Raw genomic sequence first — 7,833 nt, 5'->3', positions numbered from 1 at the left:
TGGTCCCTCCTCAGACTCTAGCACCTCAGAAAAACAATCCAAGTTTGTAGATCCTCTCTTTATAGTTCATACTCTCTAATCCAGACAGCATACCGAAACCTCTACAAAACCTCAATGTCCTTCCTGTAATGGGGCAACCAAAGTTATATACAGGTGAAACATGACGTTTTGACTCTTACACTCAATACCTTGACCGATGAAGGCAAGACAATTTTCAGCCCTTTCACAATTGTAAAGTTGTATAATCCACAATATGCTCTTATTGGAAAACACTTTAACTCTGTTTTCTAAGTGTTTATTTTAAGTATTGCTTTTATTGCACATCAAGTGTTTATTCAGATGTTGACCATGCCTTCACTATGCATTAAGTGTCTGTTACTGAGTGCGTGGGATTACTATGGTACTTGGGATGTAACCATTGAATGAAACCTGTGTACTTTCAACCCCTGGAGAAAAACGAATATAGCCAAGTAAGAGAGATAAGAGTAATTGATTTATTAGCTAAAGTGAAACTTACAGAGATATGCTAATGCTGTTAACCCAGAAGGGGTGCTATAAAGAATGCTGTGTGAAAACATCGACAGGCATTCAATGGCAGACTTACAGAGCCTAGTCCACTGTCTGTCTCAGCTTTACTTTGCGAATTAAAGTTTAAAGTTTCTTGAAGAATCTTCGGCGCTTCCTTGTCATTTGTGAAAACACGACACTCTCACAGTTGATAAGATGGTGTTGTATGCATGCATGACCTATCCAGAGTTTTCTTATTATAAAACTAACATTCTCAAGTGTACTCACTTATCTGCATGTATATAAGACCATAAGACAGAAGAGCAAAATTGGGCCATTCAGCCCATCGCGTATGTTACACCATCCTTTCATGGCTGATTTATTATCCCTTTCAACCTCGTTCTCTTGCCTTCTCTTCAAAACATTTGATGCCTTTAAAAATTAATAACCTATCAACCTCCCCTTTAAATATACCCAACAACATAGTTACCACAGCCAGTGGATTCTACGCTTTGCACGTGGTTGATACAGAGGCGAGTCACTTAACTGATAAAATTGGTAAGCATTATAACAGCAATTTGCATGTTGTGGACTTGTGCACAAGCAACACCATCTGACATTGTAAATGAGCTGCACATTAGGAAAATGAAAGCATTTTCCTATGTACCATATGAATGCAAGTGGCTATATTTGGGATGCCAACTCATATGTGTGTGCAACCAATAGCCCTTGGGAATCCAGCAAAACTTTCACAAAGTTCTTCGGTGGATCTCTACAATAAAGAATTAACATGAGACTTCATAGTTGGTGTTGCTTTCTGTGTCATCATTGAAGTTTAGCACCTTTACTGAGGAACAAATAAAACCATTCGAGGACTCCTGATTGAACTGCAAACAGGGAGACAAGAGATTATGCCAATGCCTGAAATCTTGAGCAACACACCTCTAGTCCCTGTTCTTAGTGAAGGGTTGATTGGGAAAGGCTTTGTGGTATGCACCTTTGATTCCCATTAAATGATAATTGCTGAGATGGTGAGGATCTTCTCTGATAATGCATGACAAGTCTGCCTTCTGTTGCAGATCTTGGCTACCACACTTTCTCACTGTCTTCCTGGAAACAAATTCTGTTCATGGAAATCCTAACATGAATGTCATTGTGCAATCAATTAGATCATAGCTGAGTAATGGTGTTGAAATAGAATGCTTTCATGAATAATAAGGGTAAAATATTACTGACTTTGATAAAGCAACATACAGAGATCCCCAGGTAAATCTCTTAGTTCGAGATCAATAGGCAAAGATGCTTTAGGAAAGTTATTAATGAAGAATTACCAGCAAGCTGCAAGTTCTCAGGGCTTTGTGGAAGGTAAGGGCAATGTCATTTTGCCCTGAGGCATTTGTTATATAGATTGACATGCAGCCAACATTGCAAATACAAGGACACCTGCAGATGCTGGAAATCCAAGCAAGACACACAAAATGCTAGTGGAACTCAGGTGGCCAGGCAGCATCTATGGAAAAGAGCAACCAGTCAATGTTTCGGGCCAAGACCAAAGGGTTTACTCTTTTCCATAGATGCTGCCTGGCCTGCTGAGTTCCTCCAGCATTTTGTGTGTGTTGCAGTCCACATTATATCCTGTTTTAGAAAAAATTCAAAAACCTGTGGAGAAAATTCACTTAACAGAGAAGCTCCTGATCTCCCATGAAAGTAAGTTACAACCATATTTATCTTTGCTATTAATCTACCTTTACTTAGTCAATTTATTTAACTGCAATTTAAAATGTTTGAAAGGCTGCACAAAATCGAGATTTATAGGTCAGGGGTGGCCAACTTTTTACATTCCATGCATCAATTTTTTCACTCACGAGTTCAGATGTGCCATACAACTCTTGTACCCCCATTCAATTCTTGTAAAAATACGTTAATATAGAACTCGTGCGTGAAAAAATCGCATCTGAACTCATGCGTGAAAAAATTGACGCATGGAATGTAAAATGTTGGCCACCCCTGGTGTAGGTGCACAGTTGATGGGCCGAATAGCCTCTTACTGCAATTAAAAATTCAATGATTTTATGATTCTAAGAGCATCCACATTGAGAGCTGAATGTGTAGTCCACTGCTTTTCCAGGAGAACTTGTGAGCCGCTGTGGAGTAACGGTTAGTGCAACACTATTACAGCTAGGGGCGTCAGAGCTCAGAGTCCAATTCCAGTGTCCTTTGTAAGGAGTTTGTACATCCTCCTGGTGAACACAGGGGTAGTTTCCTCCCACATTCCAAAGACATACTGGTTAGTAGGTTAATTGGCTATTGTGGATTGTGCTGTGATTAGGCTAGTGTGGAGCAGGTGAGCTACTGAATAATGTAGCTCATTGGGTTGGAAGGGCCTGTTCTGTGCTGCATCTCTGAGTAAATAAAATAACCAGTCCTAACAGGAATTGCTCACGCTGCTATGTCACCACAACCAGCGCAAGCATTCAGATACAATAGATCCCAGAAGGACTAGTGAGAGGAACAACTAGCTTAGACAATTTTTGTGCTGTTGGTTTGGGAAGGGACTGTGTACTAAAGAGAGCATACAGATAGAGCCTTAGTTCAAAATTTAACAGTAGGCTGTCTGACAATGTAATATACAATTTACTTTTCCCTGTAATTCCTGGGCAAGTTGCCGCTTATTTTGACTGTCAGTACTTTAATCAATAATTAATAATCAGATTGCTAATGAAAAATTGTATATTGCATTTCCATGGTTTTTCTATTGATTTGTTTTAATCAATTGGATGTATCCTGTCATACCCATCAGAAGCCCGGATATGAAATAGTCTAGAACACATTTCTTACTGAGACATAATAAATTGTAACTATCATTGACACAGATAGGGTAGGTGATATTAGCCAGCTTTAAAGGAAGGTTTTCCAATGTTCACAATAACCAATCATAATCAGCTCTAAGTAGTTACTTCAACAATCCTTCAGGTTCTGTTTTATAGACAGTAGATTTAACTTTAACTTGTAAATCTTTTTGTTTGGAGACTCATTCGAGGGGAAATGCAGGGTAAAGACAGGGTGAATGCAAGCAGGCTTTTTTCTCTCAGGTTGCATGAGACTAGAACTAGAGGCCATAGGTTTAAAGGTGACAGGCGAAATATCTAAGGGGAATCTGAGGGGGATCTTTCTCACAGAGAATGGAGTAAGTGTGGAAAGAGCGGCCAGTGGAAGGGGTAGTAGAGGGTTCAATTGTAACATTTAAGTTTGGTTCGTACATGGATGGGAGAGAATTGGAGGAATATAACCCAAGTGAAGGTAGATGGGACCAGGCAGAAGATCAAGTCAGCATGGACTAATTGGACCAAAGGGCCTGTTTCTGTGTTGTGATACTCTATGACTCTGACTGTGAATGCCATACAAAATTTGCTTTAATTGTATCCTTTAGATGGACCTGGTCGTTGGATTGGGTGCTATGTCTCCTCACTTAATCCATTGCCTAGGTTCAAAGACCAAATGTTAGCACATCAGAGCATGTATCAAAGAAGCCATTCCCATCCTGCTGTATTTCTTGGAAGGTTTTTTTAACTCTTTTGTAATTACCAATGGAAATAAGCAAAGTTGTTTCACTCTAATTTCCCTACTTTCAGGAGGGTTTCATAATGTGTACAAACTTGATTAATTAAAATACTATTTACCAGTTATTCTATGATTTTTAATGTCGTACAACAGAGTGAAATCATCTGGAAACCCCACCCATAGGTTATATTATGAAGCTCCATTTTCAAAAACCCACTTAGTTTTAACTAAAGCAGATACTTGCTTCAGTGCAACAAGTGGAACAATTTATTCATAGATCACCTACATTTTATTTAGCAGCCACCAATACCTCAACCAGCGGGTGAACACCTGGGCTGCAGTGGTCACTAATCATTTTCGGCATGGCTGCAACTATCGCAAGCAGTTGCCTGTTTGGCTGAAGCAGCATGGGGTTTTAAAAAGAGTTCAGGGTCTTTCTGGACTTTAATCATCGCAAGTATGGCTTGTTTGGCTTTGGCAACACAAGGTTTAATAAGTACTTGGGGTATTTTGGAACTTGTTGGCAGTCTGTATTCATTGCAATCTATTAGGCACTTGGCAAAAGACAATTAAAAAAAGTGAGGTGTAAGCAGTGTGGCCTTTGTTGGTGGAGAAAGTGGAAGTTGGCAGTGTCAGAGAGATCAGGCTTTGGCAAGCAGAGGCTTCCAGTAAGTTTTTTTTCTATTTCTTTGTCTATTTAGTACAATAAGAATGGGTCTAGGGTTACTGGTATGTTCTTGTGTGAAATGTGGGGATTGTGGGAGATCTCCAGTCTGCCTGATGACTACATCAGCACAAAGTACATCAATCTGTAGCTCCCTAGAGACCCTGTTAAGGAACTGACGTTGCAGCTTCGGCTCATTGGGAAAATGAGGAGCTGATCGATAGGAGCTACAGGGCAGTAGTCACCCCTAAGTCGCAGGAGGCAGGTACCTCAGCGAATGTCAGAGAGGGAAAGGGAATAAGCAACCAGTGTAGCTGTTCCCCTCAATAATAAATATATTGTCTTTGAAGGGGGAGTACCCACCAGGGAGAAGTCACAGTAACTCTGGCTCTGTGGCTGAGAAGGAAAGGACGGAGAAGGGGAGTGCAGTGGTGATAGGGGATTCCACAGTTAGAAGAATGGGAGATTCTATGGTTTGAAAGAGACACCCACAGGGGATGTTGCCTCCCAGGTGCCAGGATCAAAGATGTCACAAATTGGGTCCACAGCATTCTAGAGGGAGAAGATGAGCAGCTGAAAGTCATGGTACATATTTGACATAGGTGGGAAAAGGGAGGAGGTCCTGAAGAGAGAATATAGGGAGTTAGGTCAAAAGCTGAAAAGCAAGACCTCCAGGGTAGTAACATCTGGATTGCTGTCTGTGTCATACACTGGTGAAGGCAAGAATAGAATGATTTGGCAGATAAAAGTGTGGCTCAGGAATCAGTGCAGTAGCAAATTTCTAATTCTGGATCATTGGGATTTCTTCTGGGGAAGGTGTGACCCATACAAAAAGGATGGGTTACACTTGAACCTGAGGGGAACTAATATCCTAGTGGACAGATATGCTGGAGCTGTTGGGGATGGTTTAAATTAATTTGACAGGGGTATGGGATGCCAAATATAGTCAAGTCCAAAGTCAGATTTTTTGTAGATGACTGCATAATCTACCGTGAGGTAAAAAATGGCCAAGATGGTCAGCTGCTGCAAAACGATATTGATTCATTATGTCAATGGGAGTCTCAATGGCAAGTGTCCTTCAACTCATCTAAATGTTATGCTATGCATGTCAGTCACAAAGTTAAACCAACCAACACGACATATAACATGAATGGACAGATTATTGGAACAGTCACCCACCACCCGTATCTTGGTGTTGAAATTAGCAAGGATCTTAACTGGGCATGCCACATCAGTCAGATTACAACCAAAGCAAATAAAATGCTGGGTATCCTGAGAAGAAACCTCCACTCATGTAGTAAATCCATCAAGGACATGGTATATGTATAAAATACTCGTCTGTCCAAAGCTTGAGTATTGTGTGGCCACATGGGATCCCCATCAAGCTAACAATAAGAAGTCCGTTGAAAAAATCCAACGCCGTGCTGCTCACTTGGTGTTAAATGATTACAGCAGGAAATCCAATGTCACCAACATGCTCTCTAACCTTCAATGGGAACCACTTGAAAACCAGCGTATTAAACTACGGCTAATTTTCATTTTCAAAGTTCACAACATCACTCCATCAAACATCCAAATTTGTCACAGGGTCAGTTCAACTCGACAGCAAACTGGACCTCACATATTGGAAACTCCTTCATTCAATAAGATTTGCTACCAGTACTCCCTCTACCCAAGATCAACAAGAGAGTGGAATCTACTGCCGCCAGACCTGTGCAGTGTTTCTGACGTTAATATTTTTAAAGATAGACTCAATCAAATCGATTTAGGGGATCTAGTCAAAAAAGCTTACTTTACAATTTAACTGCTCACACCCACTGCGTGTTATAACAGCCGTCCGGCAGTGCTTACGCAGTACCAAGCAGAAGCAAAGTGATATGGCAGTTGGTATACAAGTAGACGCAGTGTGTAGTGAGACTGTCAGGAAGGACAGGCAGATGGTCGAGCAAAATTGCAGTCAGTGGGCTGAGTTGAAGTGTAACATGGGGGCAAAATCAAAACGTGTGATGAATACAGGACTGAAGGTGTTAAATTTCAATGCACGTAGTATACGGACTAAGGTAGATGATCTTGTAATGCAGTTAGAGATTGGTAGGTATGATGTTGCGGGCATCACTGAGTCATGGCTGAAAGAAGATCACTGTTGGCAGTTTAACATCCAAGGATACACGTTATATTGAAAGGACAGACAGATAGGCTGAGGGGGTGATGTGGCTCTCTTGGTTAAAAATTAAATCAAATCCTTCGAAAGAGGTGACATAGGATTGGAAGATGTAGAATCTTTGTGGGTAGAGCTGTGAAACTGAAAGGGTAAAAAGAACTTGGTGGGAGTTATATACTGCCCTTCGAACAGTAGCCAGTTCATGCAGTACAAATTACAATCACAGATAGAAAAGGCATGTTAAAAGGGCAATGTTACAATCATCATGGGGGATTTCAATATGCAGGTTTATTGGGAAAATCTGGTTGGTGCTAGATCCCAAGAGATGGAATTTGTGGAAAGCCTACAAGATGGCTTTCTAGAGCAGTTTGTGGCTGAGCCCTCTGGGGGAAAGGCAATTCTGGATTGGGTGTTGCATAATGAACCAGATTTGATTAGGGTTCTTAAGGAAAGGAACCCTTAGGAGGCAGTGATCATAATATGATAGATTTCATCCTGAAATTTGAGAGAGAGAAGCTTAAAGTCAGATGTTTCAGTATTAGAGTAGAGTGAAGGGAATTACAGAGGCATGAAATTGGAGTTGGCCAAGGTTGATTGGAAGAAGACACTAGCATGGATAATCGCCGAACAGCAATGCATGGAGCTTCTGGGGACAATTGGGAAGGTGCTGGATTGATACATCCCAAAGATGAAGAAGTATTCTGAAGGGATGATGAGGCAACTGTAGCTGACAAGGGAAGTCAAAGAATACATAAAAGAAAAAGAGAGAACACATAATATAGCAAAACTTAGTGAGAAGTTAGAGAATTGAGAAGTTTTAAAAACCAACAGAACACAACTAAAAAAAAAGCCATAAGAAGGGAAAAGATGAAAATATGAAGGTAAGCTTGCCAATAATATAAAGGAGGATACCAAAAGTTTTTTCACATATATAAAGAGT

Source organism: Mobula birostris, chromosome 5 (assembly GCF_030028105.1).
Source record: "Mobula birostris isolate sMobBir1 chromosome 5, sMobBir1.hap1, whole genome shotgun sequence".
Classification (NCBI taxonomy): Eukaryota; Metazoa; Chordata; class Chondrichthyes; order Myliobatiformes; family Myliobatidae; genus Mobula; species Mobula birostris.
This window is presented reverse-complemented; position numbering follows the sequence as displayed.